The following is a 20,067-nucleotide window of genomic DNA, read 5'->3' on the forward strand; positions in this document are numbered from 1 at the left end:
TTGAATTGCCTTTCCCCTGCCTCAGAGAAATAAAATTAAAGCCCTTTGTGACTCCTGCATTCCCTGAAAATTTTGGTGGGGGTGTATAAGTAGGAGAGAGAGAGAGAGAGAGAGAGAGAGAGAGAGAGAGAGAGAGAGAGAGAATGAATTAGAAAGAACAACATGAAAAGAGAATTTAAAAAAAATAAATCATCAGGAGAGAGTCTGAGTTTCTTTTTTCCCTAACCCTCAGGCAGAAAAATCTTAGCTGTGAACATCCCTTCGAACCCTGTACTGTCTGGAGGCTGGTCCTCCAGGCTGCAATAAATGGACTCTGCATAGGGTCTGAATTCTGTGTCTGTGGACTTGCCTAATGTGTGTAGTTCATGTAAGCAGAAGCACATAACTGTGATCTGTGGTGTCTGGTGTCTTTTATTTCACACAGTATATTCTGGGTCCCTGTGTTTTGCAGACAAGGTCACATCATCCAAGGGCTTTTATTATGATTTTTCTCAGCAAAAATGCAACACCTTCTTTCATGTGTTCTGCCAGCAGAAGATGTGCTTCAGATTTAGGGTGGGTCTTCCTGCTTCTAATAATTTAATAGAAAATCCCTCACAGGATGCCAGAAGCCTGGGTTTTAGTTGATACCTGGTACAGTCAAGTTAGCCCTCAAGAGCAGCCATGATAGTGTCCAGTCCCCTGACCTCCTGGCTGCTCTTACATCATGCAACCTCTTGATTATCTGTTAACTAAGGTTTTCTCAGAAGGGCTTCTTGCTGCAAACTTCATCATATTCATGACAGGCCTGTGAAGGGACAACCTGTTGCCTTGTTCCCTGCTCCACTGTGAAAACCTGAAGAGCGGGTAGCTGATGTCAGGTGTTTAATAAATACAGTGGAAGAATAACCAGTAAGTAAATTAACCACTTGATAAAGTGACACAAAGAGTCACTCTTTAAATTTGCCCAACCAATGTGCAGCCCAAACTTGTTTATCTAATCTCTGTCACTCTCCTGAAATGACCACAGTAAATTCTTCTCCCCAAAGTGTGCAAGTTGTTACCAATTCTCTAAGTCATCTGTGTTTGCTGTCTTGCCACCTTCTGACAGAATTGTCTGGGAGCCACACTTTGAATGGTGTCCCCTGAAAATGAGCTTCTACACACCACACTGCTGAGACAAGCAGGTGCTTATGAAAAGGTCATTTATTTAACATCATCAACTAGGAAGATGTCTCTGAGTAACCACTGGCCAAACAAAAGCCAGCTTTCAAATCACCTCTGAGAAACTAAATTTCCATTTGTCTCACCAAAGTCCCTGTATCCTAGGAAGAGTTACCAGGATTTTGCCAAGGGAGATTCCTGGCACACCCTCCTCCACCAACAACAGAAATAGGACAACAAATAGAGCAGCCAACCCTTCAAGAACAACAGGGGAATGTGCAGCATGCCAAGGGAGGACCATGGCGTTCTGTTTTCTCCTGAATCTTGCCAGACTGGGCCTGGGGTGTTTCCAGCTCAAGGGCTGTCTCTCTCTGGACAATGGCTTCTTCCTTTGCTGGAAAACATTTTCAAACAGACCTCATGAGCTTACTTAAATCCTTCCAAGGGGTGAGATGTGCTGGAGGTCAGGGTGAGGAGGCAGGAGGTGGAAGGAAGGAAGTAGTGCTCACAGGCAGCGAAGGGTTGCAAGTAGATGGCTCAACAGGCATCTCCAGATCAGGTTGGGAATTTTCTTCTTCTAGTCATAGTATGGCACTAGAGAAGTTTCTAGAATTCTATTGAGAAGGAACAGAGGGAAGGCAGGTAGGGAGATGGGTTCTAGTAGAAACTTGGGGAGATTTGTAGACACTGTGTTCTCCATCATGGAGAATAGCACTTCATGTGTGGAATCTGTGAAACTCATAAAGCCCAAAGCTGGAAGGTCCTCAGAAAAGCTGGGATTAGAGCACTCAGAAAAGTGAGCACAGAGCTCAAGACTGAGTTCTTTCCTGATGAGACCAGACACTGGGGAGTGTGATCCAGTGAGAGAAAGGACCCATCACTGGCTCAGCTTGTGAGGTCTGGTCCTTTACTCTGCAGCTGAGGGGAAATACAGAGATACTGTCACAGCTTACATGGGCCTCAGTCTATTCTAGCCCTGGGTGGACATGTGATGATTTGTGAGGCCCTAATGGGTCAGGTTGAGGCTTCTTCTGGACAGGGGCTCATGGCCATCATTGATCCATCTTCCAGGATGTGGTAAGTAAGGAATGGTCCTTAGAGTGGGGGAAGGGAAGTTCCCACCCAATACCACTCTTAGACATGATCTTCTTATTACGTTTTTTTTTTTTTTTGGCCAAAGAGTAGACTTGAAAATTCCTCAAGGCATTCTGTCTGACTTCCACAAAGGACTTTGTACCAGAAAATGCAGCCAGAAGGATGGAATCAGAGTGGAGGTTTAGGGTCTGGTGGTGATGTTTTGGAAATCCTGGCCTGAGACCTGGAGGTCTGTGCAGGAAGTCAACACAATAGAGATACAGAGATGGAGTGTGTGGTGGCTAAAGATCCTGATAGAGTGGTGTAGAGACCAATTCAGGGGTTTAAGACAGGACAGGATGAAAAACTAAAGATTCAAGGATACATTTCGAGATAGAAATTTCACAGAAAAAAATACAGAACTGAAATATGGGATACTAGAAGGAGTCAACAGAGACACAAATGTCTTGGTGGGGAGGACAAATGGATGTGAGAGTAACAGGGTGTGGTGGTTTGAATGAGAATAACCTGCATGGCTCAGATCTTTGAATACTTGTTCTCCAGTTGGTAGAAATGTTTGGGACAGGTTAGGAGGTGTAGCTTTGTTGGAGGAGATGTGTCACTAGGGATGGTTTGGGGTTTCCAAAGCCCAAGCCTTTCCCAGATAGCGCTCTGTCTACCTCCTACACAGATGAGATGTAAGCCCTCAGCTACTGCTTCAGCACCATGACTGTCCACCTGCTTTCATGTTCCTGACCATGATGGTCATGGCCTCGCCTCTGAAACTGTAAGCCCTAATGAATCCTGTGCTGGTCATGGTGTCTTAGCAGTACAATGGAAGAGTAACTAAGACAGGGCATGAAGAGAGGACAGACTCTCAACAAGAGAGTCAGAGTTTAGACCAGAGAGACACAGATGCACAAGGAATCACACCATGGCAGATGCCTGGAGAATAATTGACACAGCATGGTTTCAGATACATGTTGTAATAAGGGTAGCAGGCCGCTTCCTGCCACCCGGCTAGCTTTAATTACACGGAAACTGTATTCTTTTAAACACCGCCTGGCCCATTAGTTCTAGCCTCTTATTGGCTAGCTCTTACATATTGATCTAACCCATTTCTAATATTCTGCGTAGCCCATGAGGTGGCTTACCAGGGACGATCTTAACCTGCGTCTGTCTGGAGCAGGAGAATCATGGCGACTCACTGACTCAGCTTCTTTCTCCCAGCATTCTGTTCTGTTTACTCTGCCTATCTAAATTCTACCCTATCAGAGGGCCAAGCAGTTTCTTTATTACTTAACCAATGAAACAACAGATAGAAAGATGACCCTCCTCCATCATTTCCCCTTGTTCTGTTTAAACAAAAAAAGGCTTTCACTTTAACGTAGTATGATTACATATAACAAAACTGTTATCAAGCAAGAATTAGTTACAATATTTATATCTATTTTATCTTTATCATAATAATGGAAAACTATAACTATCTGTTCTTCAACTCCATCAAAGACTCGAGAAGGATATAATATTACCTAAGCAAAACTCTAGAAATGACAGAGACATCTCGCTGCCTGGACAGTCACCCAAAGTTCCTCTGTACCATTGGGGCATTCATTTTCGGCCTACAGGCCCATAGTATCCAGCAGACATTTCCATGAAGCAGGAAAATTCAAAGACAGTTCAGTCACTATCTGCTGTGTCCTGCAGAATGTCTCGCAAACTCTTTCATGAGTCAGGAACCCTGAAAGACCATCTCACCTTTAGGCAAGTTCAGCAGTCCTCTCTCTGTGGGTTCTCTGTGTCCAGTTTATGCAACAGTTCAGGCAAGAGCAGTTTCTTGCCCAAATGACTATCAAACTCCATTAGGAGCCTCTTTAATGCCCATCTTCCTCTTGAAGTAGATTGGTGCTGCCAAGAGCAGACATGTCTCATTGTCATGAAAAGCGCTAAGTTATTAAAATATTTTAAATGCTATATTCTGCAGTCTTTGAAAGATATGAAGAATGCCTATCTAACTGAGATATATCTCTATATATCTAGAATATCTAACTAACATGACTACAAGCTTGACTATTATTGATGATTATCCATTAACAACCTATATTTCCTAATTATACATTACATTTTAAAATGAACTACACAATCATAATACCTTACTCAAGATCAGAAATACATATACATATAATAAAATTGACCTTAAACTTGTATCAATAAGTCAAGATTTTTACCAATGCAAATTATTCATATCTATATCATAAGGGCACCACTCTGTTGGAATAAGGGCGGCAGGCCGCTTCCTGCCACCCAGCTAGCTTTACCAGAAATAATTACATGGAAACTGTATTCTTTTAAACACTGCCTCTTATTGGCTAGCTCTTACATACTGATCTAACCCATTTCTAATATTCTGTGTAACCCGTGAGGTGGCTTACCGGGGACGATCTTAACCTGCGTCTGTCTGGAGCAGGAGAATCATGGCGACTCACTGACTCAGCTTCTTTCTCCCAGCATTCTGTTCTGTTTACTCTGCGTATCTAAATTCTACCCTATCAGAGGGCCAAGCAGTTTCTTTATTACTTAACCAATGAAACAACAGATAGAAAGATGACCCTCCTCCATCAGATACAGGCAAACTAGGAATGGTACCAACCATGTGAGAGTCAGCCAGAGGAATATTATAGGTGACACCTGGACCTCATAATGTACCTCTTGTTCCCAAGGCCTTTTCTGAATCCAGTCATTTTTCACTGTGCCATGGCCAAATGGCATCTGCTCCATAATTTTTGGTGAGCTCTTCAATTTCTAGGATCCCAAATTTGTACATTCACTAAGTTCACTGAGAGAAAGATTCGCTATCATCAGTTCTTTCTATAACTAAGGATAGAGATTCCTTCATGGGCCAGGAATCAGTGTGGCTGGATTCTGGGAAGAGACCAGTGGTCTAGAACATAAGGCAAGAAAGTCCTCAGAGGTCAGAATTCCAGAGAAGTAGAGATTATATCATTCTCCCTATGCTTCTGAGTGTGGTATCACTCAGTGGGTAACCAGTAGCATCCATAGTGACTGAGGAAAAAGAAATTGCTAAGTCATGCTCAGATGGAAAAGTGTGTGCACAGCTGCATGGAGCCCTGGGTCTGAGCCATGGAATCACATAAAGGGACTGTGCTGGGGCAAGTTTGTTTTCCTATAATTTGGAAGGTTATGGCAGGTGTTCATGAGTTCAAGGTTATCCTTAGTTATTTACATAGAGGCCAGCCTGGAATACATGAAACTCCATATGAAAAAAATAAACAAAATTCATCTTTTTCTCAAGGAAAATGCATTGTTTGTTTACAGAAGTCTGAGATTGCATTTCTGGTTCTGGTTTGCCCAAGTTCACATCCCTAGACTTCCATAAACACATCTTACCTTCCAAGTGTATTGACAGTCTTTGGAATATCAGAATGAGACCAAAATATCCCACAACAGCTAGGAAGCAATGGTGGCACAGAGGGCATTTCTCTCTCAAGATCCTGGGTGGTCAGGATGGCAGGACTGTTTCTGCAGCACCACAGGGTAGGGGCTGGCATTGCATACAGGGACATTTCAAACTCCACAGTGGGAACATGGCTTGCTCCCTGTAGATGACTGCTGATGGATGTATCCCCCAGAAGACCTCTGGGCAAATAGGCATTCCCTTACTGCTGCTGGGATGAGTTGGATCTGAGCTCCAGGGCTACCCTTGGATCCACTCCTGCATTAGTCTCTCACGTACTGGGATTACAGGTGGGATCCATCATACCTGGCTTCCCTCTCCATTTTATTTGTGTGTGTATGCTGGGTGGGGACAACTTATGGAGATCAGTGAACAGCTGTGCAGCATGGACTCTTGGGACTGAACTCAGGCCATCAGATTTGCACAGCTGCACAGCTGGTGTTTTACCTGCTGAGCCCTCTCACCAGCCCCCTCAACCTTTGAGTAATTCTTCTTCTTCTCTTCCTCTTTCTTTTCTTTCTTTCTTTTTTTGTATTTGAAGACAGGGTTTCTCCGTAACTCTGGCTATCTTGGAACTCTCTCCGTTGACCAGGCTTGTAGTGGCATTTCACTTGTGTTTTAATAAATAAAACTTTCTGAGGATCAGAAAAATAAAGCAGCCACACTGGCCAGCCTTCGGACCAGGCAGTAATAACATGCACCTTTAATCACAGTAGACATTTTAGTTTGCCATAGCAACCTGGCAGTAGTGGGACACGCCTTTAATCCCAGAAGTAGTAAGGATTATAACAAGGGAGGAGACAGGTCTCATTCTGAGATCTCTGGAGACAAGATCAGCATTTCAGATTGAGGTTGAGGTAAGAGTCAGTGGCTGGCTGCTTTGCTTTTCAGATCTTCAAGTTGAACCCCAGTTTCAGTCTCTGAGGTTTTATTAATTGTGCTTTGCAGGCTGGACTCAAACTCATAGAGATCCACCAACCTCTGCCTCCTGGATGCTAGGATCAAAGGATTGCACCATTACGCAGTAGTTTGGTAATCCTTTTTCAGTCTCTTTCTTTCTTTCTTTCTTTCTTTCTTTCTTTCTTTCTTTCTTTATTTCGGCAGTCAGTATTAACCGGCTGGGTGAGCCTTGGAGAAGCAAAGCCCTAGGACTGTGTGTCCTGAGGACTTCATGCTGTTATTGAGCATAGATCTGCTTATTGCCTTCATGGTCACCATGTCCCTCATAATCTATGGGTGGCATGAAAACTCTCAGGAGCTTTATATTCTCTCACTAGACAGTGTTGCTGGTATTTACAATAGTAGTTATTGACTTTTCTAAGCATTGCTTCTAGAGAAGATGAATGATTCAACCACTACCCTTGAAAAGAATCTAGACATGTAGATTGTTAGTAAAGTTAGGTTAAGATGTTTTGCTAATGACTTTGATGTAGGAGATCTTGGGTAGCAATTTAAAGCACCTGTACCATTAGCATCCCTCAGATTTCTGGAAGAGAAATGTTAAGGCTCAAAGCTGTGTAGACACTGACCCAGGCCTCTTCATCAAAACAAAACAAACAACAATCTGTGATGTGGACTCCAGTTTGTCAGACTTAAAAATTAGTGTTTTCGTATAACTTTCAAGTACTTCCTAGAGCAGGCACCTTGGAACAGGTACAGGGGAGGTCGGGGTGAATTCAGTAGCCCTCTTGTACACAGATGATTAAAGGGCTGGGAAAGAAATCAGAGAAACAAATAGCATCAAATATCTCAGAGTAACTCTAACCAAACAAATGGAAGACTTGTATGACAAGAACTTTAAATCTTTGAAGAAAGAAATTGAAGAAGACACCAAAAAGTGGAAAGATCTCCCATGCTCTTGGGTAGTTAGAATTAACATAGTAACAATGGCAATCTTACCAAAAGCAATCTACAGATTCAATGCAATGCCCATCAAAATCCCAGAAAAATTCTTCGCAGACCTTAAAAGAACAGTACCCAACTTCATATAGAAAAAGCAAAAAACCCAGGATAGCCAAAACAATCATGTACAATAAAAGAATTTCTGGAGGCATCACAATCCCTGACTTCAAACTCTACTACAGAGCTACAGTACTGAAAACAGCCTGGTATTGGTATAAAAACAGACAGAAGGACCAATGAACCAAATCGAATATCCAGATATTAATCCACACACCATCAAATGCCTGATTTTTGACAAAAAAATCAAAAGATATCAAATTTAAAAAAGAAGGCTTATTTAACAAATGGTGCTGTATCCTGCTATATTACTGAGTTGATGAGTTGTAGAAGTTCCGTGGTAGAATTTTTGAGATCAGTTATGTAAACTATCATATCATCAGCAAACAGTGAGAGTTTGACTTCTCCGATTTGTATTCCTTCAATTTCATTTTTGTGTCTTATTGCTCTAGCTAGGACCTCAAGAACTATATTGAATAGATATGGAGAGAGTGGACAACCTTGTTTTGCTCCTGATTTCAGTGTGATCGCTGGAAGTTTGATTTTGATTGTTGGATGGCTGTATATTGCCTTTATTATGTTTAGGTATGTTCCTTACATTCCTGCTCTCTCCAAGACCTTTATCATGAAGGAATGTTGTATTTTGTCAAAAGCTTTTTCAGCATCTAATGAGATGATCATGTGTTTTTTATTTTTCAGTTTGTTTATATGGTGGATTATGTTGACAGATATGTTGAACCATCTCTGCATCTCCTAGATGAAGCCAACTTGATCATGGTGGATGATGGTTCTGATGTGTTCTTGGATTTGATTTGCCAGTATTTTACTTAGTATTTTTGCATCAATGTTCATGAGTGAGATTGGTCTGTAACTTTCTTTCTTTGTAATGTCTTTCTGTGGTTTGGGTATCAGGGTAATTGTAGCCTCATAAAAAAAGAGTTTGGCAATATTCCTTCTGTTTCTATTGTGTGGAATAATTTGAGGAGTATTGGTATTAGTTCTTCATTGAAGATCTTATAGAATTCTGACCTGAAACCATTTGGTCCTGAGCTTTTTTTGGTTGGGAGAATTTTGATGACTGTTTCTATTCCTTCGGCAGTTATAGGTCTGCTTGATTTGCTATTCTGGTCTTGATTTAATTTTGGTAAGTGATATTTATCCAGAAAGTTGTCCATTTAAGTTTTCCAATTTTGTGGAATACAGGTTTTTGAAATATGACCTGATGATTCTCTGTATTTCCTCCATGTCTGTTGTTATGTCCCTTATTTCATTTCTGATTTTGTTAATTTGGATATTCTCTCTCTGGCTTTTAGTTAGTTTAGATAAAGGTTTGTCTGTTTTGTTGATTTTCTTGAAGAACTAACTCTGTGTCCCACTGATTCTTTGTTTTTTGTTGTTGTTTCTATTTTGTTGATTTCAGCTCTCAGTTTGATTATTTCCTGCAGTCTAGTTCTCTTATGTGAGTTTACTTCTTTTTGTTCTAAAGTTTTCAAATGTTCTGTTAATTCAGTAGTGTGGGATTTTTCCAGCTTCTATATGTAGACATTTAGTGCTATGAATTTTCCTCTTAACACTACTTTCATTGTGTCCCATAAATTTGGGTATGTTATATGGTCATTTTCATTAAATTTTAGGAAGTCTTTAATTTCTCCCTTTATCATTGATAATTCATGTGAGAACTGTTTAATTTCCGTGGGTTTATGGGTTTCTGGAATTAGTATCGCTGTTGATTTCTAGTTTTAAACCATGGTGATATGATAAGATACATGGGGTTAATACAAATTTTTTTGTTTCTGTTGAGGTTTTTTGCTACCAAGTATGGGGTCAATTTTTGAGAAGGTTCCATGAGGTGCTGAAAAGAAGGCATATTCTTTTATGATTGAATGGAATATTCTATAGATGTCTGATAAATCCATTTGAGTTATAACATTTGTTATTTCCCTTATTTCTCTGTTCACTTTTTGTCTGACTGACCTGTCCAGTGGTGAGAGTGGAGTGTTGAAGTCTCCCACATCAAGAAGTGTGTGGGGTTTAATGTATGATTTAAGCTTTAGAAGTGTTTTGGGGTTTTTTTGTGTATGAGGGTGTCCTTGTATTTGAGGGCATAGATGTTCAGTATTGAGATTTTTTCTTGATGAATGTTTCCTGTGACTAATATGAAATGTCCTTCTTTGTCTCTTTTGATTAATTTTAGCTTGAGGTTTATTTTGTTAGATATTAGGATAGCTACACCTGCTTGTTTCTTAGGTCCATTTGATTGGAATACTTTTTCCCAAACTTTCACTCTGAGACTATGTCTTTGAGATTGGTGTGTGATTCTTGAATGCAGATGAAGGATAGGTTCTGTTTTCATATCCAATCTGTTAACTTGTACCTTTTAATAGGTGATATGAGTGCATTTACATTAAAGGATAATAATGAACAGGGATTGCTATCTCCTGTTAATTTAGATTTCATTTTTGGTGATGTTAATTTGTGTGTTTTTCCTTTCTTTGGGATTTGATGCTATGAGACCATCAATTGTCTGTGTTTTTATTGATGTAGCCAATTTCCTTGGGCTGGAGGTTTTTTCCTAGTATTTTGTGTAGGGCTGGGTTTGTGGCTAGGCATTGATTAAATCTGGTTCTGTCATGATACATCTTGTTTTGACCTTCTATGGTGATTGAAAGTTCCTGGGTATAGTAGTCTGGGCTGGCATCCATGTTTCCGTAATGTCTGCATAATGCTTGACCATGACCTTCCAGCTTTCATTGTCTCCAATGAAAAGTCAGGTGTAATTTTGATAGGTCTACCTTTATATGTCACTCAGCCTTTCCTTTGCAGCTCTTAGTATTCTTTCTTTACTCTGTATGTTTAGTGTTTTGATTATTATGTGGTGAGGGTACTATTTTTTGATTCAGTCTATTTGGTGTTCTATAAGCTTCTTGTATCTTCATAGGCATATCTTTCTTTAGGTTGGGAAAGTTTTCTTATATGATTTTGTTAAATATATTTTCTGTGCTTTTGAGTTGAACTTCTCCTTCTATACGTATTATTCTTAGGTTTGGTCTTTTCATGATGTCCTATATTTCTTGGATATTTTGAGTGAAGCTTTTGTTAGATTTAATATTTTCTTTGAATGATGAGTCTGTTTCCTCTATTGTATCTGTAGCACTTGAGTTTATTTCCTCTATTGTATCTTGTAGAACTCTTCCATCTCTTGTATTCTGCTATACATGCTTACATTTGTGGTTCCTGATCATTTTCTCATGATTTCTTTTTCTATATTTCCCTCAGTTTGTGGGGGTTTTTTATTGTCTCTGGTTCAGTTTTCAAGTCTTGAATAGCTTCTTTCATAGATTTGATTGCTTTTTCTTAATTTTATTTAAGGGATTTGTTGATGTCTTCCAATATTTTGTTTGTTGTTTCCTCCATTTCTTTGAGGGAATTTCTCATTTCCTCTTTAAGAGTTTCAAACATTCTCCTGAAGCTATTTTTTTAGGTTATTTTCTTCTACTTCATCTATATTTTGTTGTTCAAGGCTTGATGTTGTAGGATCTTATCATTTCTACTCATCTTTTCCTCTAATAGGTGTGGTTGGGGCTGCCTGAGATTCTGTTGAATAATCTTCTAGGTGCCAGTTAATCCAAGGCTCAGATGGTTGTTCCTCATGGCACAGTCAGTGCCATGGTTCTAGTTACCCCATTGGTTTCTTTGTGTTCCTGGAGGCCACTCAATGCTCCTGAGTTTTGCTCCACTCCCTTGTAGTTTGCTGTCTCAGGCTTGCTCTAGCCTAGGTTACTATCTTTGACCTGGTTCTGTAAATTCTGTCTGGATCAGCTCCTGCAGAGGTCCCTGGCTTGGAGTTGATCCTGAAAACATCTTTTACTCTGGTCTACTTCCTTGGAGCTCCCAAGCTCAGGTGCGCCCAGAACTGCAGAGGATCTGGTTCAGGACTACTACCTCAGAGAGGTTCCAGACTCTATGCTTGGACTCACAGAGGTTTCTGATTCCTGCCTATTTCCTTTGATGTCCCAGTCAATGTCCGAACCCACAGAGGTCTTGGCCCAGGCCCACTCCCTCTGAGGTCCCAGACTCACACCTGGACCCTCAGAGATCTCTGGATCCTGCCTACTCACTCAGAGGTCCCAGATTCACACCCAGACCCACAGAGGACCCTTTACTTGTATTTCTAAATTCCCATGCTCCTACCATGCCAAGTGGTGATTTTGTCAAGGATGGTCCCTGACATATGGTGTCACAATGTGGGGCTGACCAGTGAGCACTAAAATGTATATAAGTGTGGCCAGGCATACAAGGGAGCATACAAGGGACCCTGCAAAAAAAGTTGCAGCACAGGTTGAGAGGGAAGTACTGAATACTCATAAAAAAAATAGATAATAAAAAAGGAAAGAAAAAGGCAGGGCATAAATCAAGGGTAAAATTGTAAATATTTGTAAAAAATGGGAACAAGGAAATAGTATTCAACTATCTGTGCAGTAGCTTGGATATATTTGATTGCTAGAGGAGCTGAAGTAGAGCAACAACAAAGCAGACATATTTAGAGTTGGTAAATGTTATATTCCCGCCCCCTTGCTGGCAGCATATTCAGTGGTGCCTTCGGGCTGCTTCCGGTCTTGGAGAGGCCAAATTACAGCCTCAGTTTGCCTCTGCAAGTGGTGGTGCTGTGGTCACCTAGCGGCAGCCTCGGCTGCTGCTGAACAGGTGAGAAAAGTGAAGGAAATGCTGCTTTGGGCCCAACAATGGCCAAGGTTACTGCGGAGATTTTGAGAGTTCACACACACATACTGTGGCCAGCTGAGTGTGACCCATGCTGTGCCTTGGAACCAGGAAAGGCAGGAGACAGGAAAGTTTAAAGGGCTATACCTCCCATAGTTTGTGCCCAGAGCAGGTCAATAGAAATATGGAGAGGTTATTTGGCCCATGAACAAAAGAAAAACAATAATGGATAAAATTATGGCTTTTAACAAAATTAGAAATTCCCCTAATTTTGCAATTACAAGATTTAAATAAAAAAGCAAGGATAGTAAAAATCGGAGTGGCGATACCTGCCTAAGCTTGTGCACACAGCAGTCTCAAAGACACTGCAGTGGCGGGCACCAGAGTAACTCAGCTAAATTTGCCAACTGGTCTATGTCTGGACCACTAAACATAGCCTGTGTCCTAAATGGGCAAAGGAGGCAAAGACGGACCAGCGTTCTGGTTCCAAGTACCCAGGCAATACAATCAAGCAGCAGAGGAAATATGGCTTGTACCCTGACAAATATCCCAGTGTCAGCTTCCATCCTAGCCTGGCCTGACAGCCAAGCTGCAAAAAAGTAACCTCAGGGAGATGTAGCTCCAGGCCCAGACAGGTGTCTCTAAAAAAGTAAATAAGCAAGTTAGGCCTGTCAGCTAAGCAGACTTGTGGCTTAAATTAAAATGATAGCTTACAAAATTTTAATAAGACATACAAGACTAAGACCTTTTTAAAATACCCTACAGGAGACCTTGAGTCACTAAGTGAAATCCTTAAAGGGAACAATGATCCAGATTCCACTAGACGTGTTACAGAAGCTTCCAGAAGGTACTCATGCAAGTAGAGTATGCTATACAAAAACAGCAAGGACATTATATTAATTATGATCAGCCTTGGCAAACATATATATTACCTACGAAACTTAATCCTAAAGCAATATTGTGGCAAAATGGTCCGCTCTCATGACATCTTCCCGTTTTGTCAGTTAAGGTGTTAAACCCTTATTGTGAAACAGTAGCTTGCTTAGCACAGAAGAGCAGGATGGAATCTAGGAGATATTTTTGGCAAAGTACCAGCTATGATCAATGTTCCTTATACTAAGCAACAGATTGATCAGTTATTTCAAAATAGTGATTGTTGGGCAACAACAGATTGATTGATCATTTCAAAATAGTGATTCTTGGGCAATTGCATTTGCTCAACTTAAAGTCCAGATTAATAACCTTTTCCCAGCTGATCTGTTGCTGCAGTTCACACAACTATATTTCTTTATTTTTCCTAAAGTTATAGCAAAAGATCCCTTAAATGATGCTATGTTAATTTATACACATGGTTCTTCTAATAGAAGGGTTACATCCATGGTTAATGATGATGGACATGAAGTACAAATAGAACTGGCCTCAATTCAAATAGTTGATCTGTGGCTATAGTGTTTCAACTTTTTGCAAATAAGGCATTTAATCTATATACTGTCAGCATATATATATATATATACATATACATATACACACACATATATATTTAATGTTCTTCAAGTCCTAGAGACCATCCTGTATACTGGAAACCAGCAATAAACAAGTTAAGATGCTGTTCAAAAAAATTCAAAATATTATACAGCAAAGAAGGTTGCAATGCTTTGTGGGTAACATCAGAGCACATTCAAATCTTCCCAGTCCAATAGCTGAAGATAATGATTTAGCTGATAAGCTTGTAAAAATAATCACTTTGTCTCAGGTTGAGCTTGGTCAGTGATCACATCCTCTGCATAATTAAAATAGTATGAGTTTAAGAAAACAATTTAGATTAACAAGAGAAGCTGTTCACCAAATTGTTAAGCAATGTGATGTATGCCCACAATATTTCCCTGTACCTCATCTAGGAGTAAATCCCTGATGACTACTTCCTAATCATGTATGGCAAATGGATGTTACACTTATTACAGAGTTCGGCACATTAAGATATGTGCATATGACAATCAATACAGATTCAGGATTCTTGACGACCACTGCACACACTGGGGAAGCCGCTAAATGTGTAATAACTCACTGTCTAAAATGCATCTCATTTATGAGAACCAAAAAAATCATAATGATGGAAATAGGTCTGGATATGTTGGTAAGTATTTTAGCAATTTTGTTAAGAATGAAATATGGGACATAAGACAGGTATTCCTTATCATCCTCAAGGACAAGGAATTGTGGAGCATGCCCATGGCTCCTTGAAAACACAACTTCAAAAACTAAAAACAGGAGAATTATATCCTCAAGTGCCACACAAGGCCTTGAGTCATACACAAGTCATACACATATTCTTGAATATGGATGTTCAATCTGCTGCAGACAGTTTTGGTATGATGGCACCAAGGTGACCTTTGCTAAAGCAAGGTGGAGAGATCCTTGCACTGGACTATAGAAAGGACCTGATCCTGTGTTAATATGGGGTCGAGGGCATGTCTGTGTATTTTCACAGGACAAAGATAAAGTGAGATGTCTTCCAGAATGTCTGGTTAGATGCACACAGCAGAGAAATGCCAGCCCTGATGACATCATAGGAGAAGCAGAAAGATGTTCCTGAACCCACGATCCTGACTTCCTTACACTACCATTCTGCAGGACTAGAAAATGGATACCTGAACCAATATTCTGAATTACGACAATGTGCTGCAGTCTGAGAAGATCATGGTGGTGACTGGTGATTCCTAGCCTCTTGATGGACTTGCTAAGTAAACTTCCAAACCTAGTGAGTTCTGTATACCTTGGAGCCAGACCAGAAACACAGACTGAACATTTGACTGTATTTCTCTTTAGGAGGCAAAACTCATTTTGCCAGTATGGTATTCAATCTGCTATTGACATGTAGGACCTGAGAGCAAAACCTCAATTTTCCCTTCAGAGGAAAAATGACCCTTACAAGGAGTTACTGAATTCTCTGTTCAAAAATGAGGAGAGCCTAAAAGTTTGTTGCTGGTGCTCAGAGACTAGAATGATTATTTAAAAGCTATTTAAAAGCAGCAATGCAGTTGGACTCTTGATGCCATAAAACAATCCCACACCAGTTCAGAATTAGGATAATAAAATGGTTATTTATTTAAGGGGAAAACTTACAGATCATCATTCTAAACAACAATCCTCTGAGCACAAACAGGAACAGAGTCTAGCAACTGGAATGGGAGCTGGAAGCAAGAGAGTGGGTGCATAGTTCCTGCTGCTTTTTAAAGTATAAGAGCCGGGCAGTGGTGGTGCACGCTTTTAATCCCAGCACTTGGGAGGCAGAGGGAGGTAGATCTCTGTGAGTTCGAGGCCAGCCTGGTCTACAAGAGCTAGTTCCAGGACAGGAACCAAAAGCTACGGAGAAACCCTGTCTCAAAAATAATAATAAAAAAAAAGTATAAGAGACCATACCTCAGTGAGCTGGTATCTTAAAGGCTATTGGCTGAAGGAGCAGAATGTGCTCCCACAGCAAACTCTCACCCATCAGAGAAATCTTTTTTGTCTTTTGATTAGAATGAATTTAAGAGAATTGTGATTTGACAAATTGTGTATTTATTGTTAATTTCCACTCTAGAGTTATGGTATTGACCTGTTAATGTTTGTAACAGCTTTAGTTCAATTTAAGATGTTAAGAAAAGTTTGACATTTGTAATGAGTTCTTGGATTTAACATAATCAATTGGATTTGACATATTCAGTAACAAATTTAGGTTTTGATACAGCTAAAAAATGTTAAGAAACACTCTAGACCAATTGAAAAGGGCCTTCCCAACCCTGATGATCTTCCACTCCTTTAATTAGGAGATGATATAGCCATAGGAGCATGTATATTCACAAACCGTTATCTAATTGCAGATGAGCTCTCTTGACAGAAACATGGCTCAGAGACACAGAGCTCAGAAGTACTTTCTCCCTTAACTCTGCTTACAGAGATTGTCAGTCAAATCCTTTTTCTCCTCCAGACACCTAAGACCTGAACATACCTAATTGGAATGAATTTTCTGAAGACAGATAAGTCTGAGAAATGGAAAAGTGTTCACCTAAGACAGATATGAACATATGTCCTGTTGCAGAAGCACAGGTGGTGTAGGAGTTCCTTCTGTTTGTGTGTTGTTTTTATTGGACAATGAATAAAGAAATGTCATGGCCTAGTTGATAGAGCAGAACTTAGGTAGGCAGAGAAGATAGAACTGAATTCTGGGAGAAAGAAAGCAGAGAGAGGGAGACCCTCCATGGAGCCACAGAATCAGACATGCTGAATCTTTACCAATAAGCCACGACCTTGATATTCAGATCAATAGAAATGGGTTAAATCAAGATGTGAGAGTTAGCCAATAAGAGGCAAGAGATAATGGGCCAGGCAGTGATTTAATTAATAAAATTTCTGAGTGGTTATTTCAGGTGTAAGCTAGCCTGGCGGCCAGGACAAACAAAGGGCACCCTCTTCTTGCAAAAATTTGGGGCCAATGTGATGGACTAAATCCACTTAAAAACCTGAGAGAACTTAATTCTAGACATACAGAAAAAACAGAGTTTAACACAGTTTTTTGCTGTTTGCCACAGAGAGATTTTCCTGACTCAGCAATAGTAGCAGGGAAAAAAAAAGCTGTGCCATTTTAAAACAAGGCTTCCTGGGCCCTGCCGAGGGTACAAACTTCGGCTATAGAGCATTTGTGGGTCCTGGTATTCGTGTGCCCACTCAGGGTAGGAAGGAAAGTAGCTGAGACCATGTCCCTACCTCGGCTCTTCCTGCCTGGGTAGGTGGCAGGATCAGGTCTACTAGGCTTGAGCATACAGGAGAGCATGGCGAATTCCCACCGCCATACAGAGAGATGTTTCCAGGCTGCACAGTGCTCTGCATGGCAGATTTGTCTGTAACTCAGAGGAAAAGGGTTTATGTGCTGCACGCTCATTCTTGGGGTTGGACTGCTGGTGCAGCTCTTGCCTGGTGGCCCCAGAGCTAACACTGGTGGTGCTTCCACCATTTTAAAATTGGAAAGAGGCAGAGCCAATATCCAGAGCAACTGCAACCAAGCAGCTTAGCATTTTAAAAGCTCTTCTAGAAAGTAAAAAAATTACAGATTCACAATAGGACAGATTCAGACATAAATGACCTCTAAATGGTCACAGTGTTGGATAAATGTACGTAGACTTGGGAAAGAAAAGATAAAGAGTATAGAGAGTCATAAAATAAAGCTAATGCTTTAAAAAGGATAAAGTCTTTAAAAAACAGAATACAGATAGTTATAGATTAAAAGAAGTAAAAAAAAACAAGCCACATAAAAATGGAAAATTCACAGAGAGTCTGGATTTTGTATATTATTGTGTTATTTTTGAATTTTTTTACTGGTGAATTTTTACCAACTGGTGACTGAGATGAACCTAGCACATAGGATACACCATGAAAAACCTGATTAACAGTTCCTCAATACAGCAGAAAAAATGCAATGTATACTTAAAAATATAGGTTAATAGATAATCTCTATAACAGTCAAGTTTGAGGCAATGTTAGTTAGATTTTCTAGATATGCATTTCAGATGGATAGGCATTCTTCATATCTTTCAAAGACTACAGAATATGGCATTTAAAATGTTTTAATAACTTAGGAATTTTCGTGACAATGAGACACGTCTGCTCCTGGCAGCACCAGCTATTTCAAGAGGAAAATGGGCATCAAAGAGGCTCCTGATGGAGTTTGCTAGCCATTTGGGCAAGAAATTGCTCTTGCCTGGACTGTTTCACTGGACATGCAGGACCCACAGAGACATGACTGATGAATTTGCCTAAAGGTGAGATGGTCCTTTGGGGTTCCTGCTTCATGAAAGAGTTTGTGAGACATTCTGCAGGACATAGAAGAAAGTGACTGAACTGTCTTTAAAATTTTTTGCTTCATGGAAAAGTCTGCTGTAGGCTGTATATGGATATCCCAACAGTACAGAAGAACTTTGGGTGACTGTCCAGGCAGTGAGATGTCTCTGTCAATTCAGAGTTTTGGAAGTTGTTTATAATGCACTTCTAGTTTACATAGGTAATATTATATCCTTCTGAAGTCTTTGATGTAGTTAAAGAATAGATAGATAGTTATAGTTATAGTTTTTCTTCGTTATGATAAAAGATAAAATAGATATAAATATTGTAACTATAATTCTTGCTTAACAACTGCTTTTTATATGTAATTTTACTATGTTAAAGTTAAAGCCTTCCTTTTGTTTAAACAGAAAAGGGGAAATGGTATAGGAGTTCCGTTTGTGTGCTGCTTTCATTGGATAATGAATAAAGAAACTGCCATGGCCTAGTTGATAGGGCAGAACTTAGGTAGGCGGAGAAGACAGAACTGAATTCTGGGAGAAAGAAAGCAGAGTGAGAACTGCCATAAAGCCACAGAATCAGACATGCTGAATCTTTACAAGTAAGCCACAACCTCGTGGTGATAGACAGATTAATAGAAATGGGTTAAATCAAGATGTGAGAGTTAGCCAATAAGAGGCTAGAGATAATGGGCCATGCAGTGATTTAATTAATAAAATTTCTGAGTGGTTATTTCGGGTATAAGCTAGCCAAGTGGCTAGGACAAACAAAGGGCCACCCTCCTCGTGCAACACACAGGTTTTATTAAAATTAATAAAAAGGGAGGAATTTTGGAGGCCCAAAAATATAACCCTATTTACACCTTGTCTGATGGTCACAGAGTTTAAAGGTTACTCAAAATGGTTGATAACAAGTATAGCTGCACGTCCTGATTCAAGATGTGGTTACTTGGGGGGTTTTTGACATTAAGATGGCTAGTATAAGTCGATCCATTCCATCCTGACATATGGTCAGAGGTCAGACTATGCAAGCATACTTCTGCTTCTTCTTTTGCAATATGAGATTACCTGGGAAGTGAATACTTGGAGAGATACTTGGTCTAGAGTGACTTCACTGCCTAAACAACAAAATGCTAATGATGTGATGTCTCAAAGGGTTAAAGCAACTAACTATTTGAGTTGTCTTTTGTATCATGTTAAAGCAGTCTTTTGTTGACTTCTTCCCCCCCCTTTTTTAGATAAAAGCTATTTCATAAGACTTTATTACAAGAAATGTGATATACATCATATAAAAATAGATATAACAGAACATTTCACTTCCAGGTAATTATAGCAATATTACAACTCTAAAACATCTTTTTTAAATTTTATTTTTTATTATTATATATTTTATTATTTTAATGATTTTTATTGAGCTCTATATTTTTCTCTGCTCACCTCCCTGCCTTGCCCCTCCCCTTCAACCCTCTCCCAAGGTCCCATGCTCCCAATTTACACAGGAGATCTTGTCTTTTTCTACTTCAAATGTAGATTAGATCTATGTATGTCCCTCTTAGGGTCCTCATTGTTGTCTAGGTTCTCTGGGATTGTGATTTGTAGGCTGGTTTTCTTTGCTTTATGTTTAAAAGCCATTTATGAGTGAGAACATATGATAACTGTCTTTCTGGGTTTGGGATACCTCACTCAAAATGATGCTTTCTAGCTCCATCCATTTGCCTGCAAAATTCAAGATGTCAATATTTTTTTCTGATGTGTAGTACTCTACTGTGTAAATGTACCACATTTTCCTTATCTATTTTTTGGTCGAGAGGCATTTAAGTTGTTTCCAAGTGCTGGCTATGACAAACAACGCTGCTATGAACATAGTTGAGTACATGTCTT

The 20,067-nt window shown here is 39.9% G+C and overlaps 1 long non-coding RNA gene across 1 annotated transcript in view; it reads right to left on the minus strand.

Annotated features, from left to right (window-relative positions):
• The window catches only part of LOC142859176 (uncharacterized), a 376,470-nt gene that overhangs the window by 328,548 nt on the left and 27,855 nt on the right, over positions 1–20,067 (minus strand). The window lies entirely within an intron of this gene.

This window comes from Microtus pennsylvanicus, chromosome 1 (assembly GCF_037038515.1).
Source record: "Microtus pennsylvanicus isolate mMicPen1 chromosome 1, mMicPen1.hap1, whole genome shotgun sequence".
Taxonomy (NCBI): domain Eukaryota; kingdom Metazoa; phylum Chordata; class Mammalia; order Rodentia; family Cricetidae; genus Microtus; species Microtus pennsylvanicus.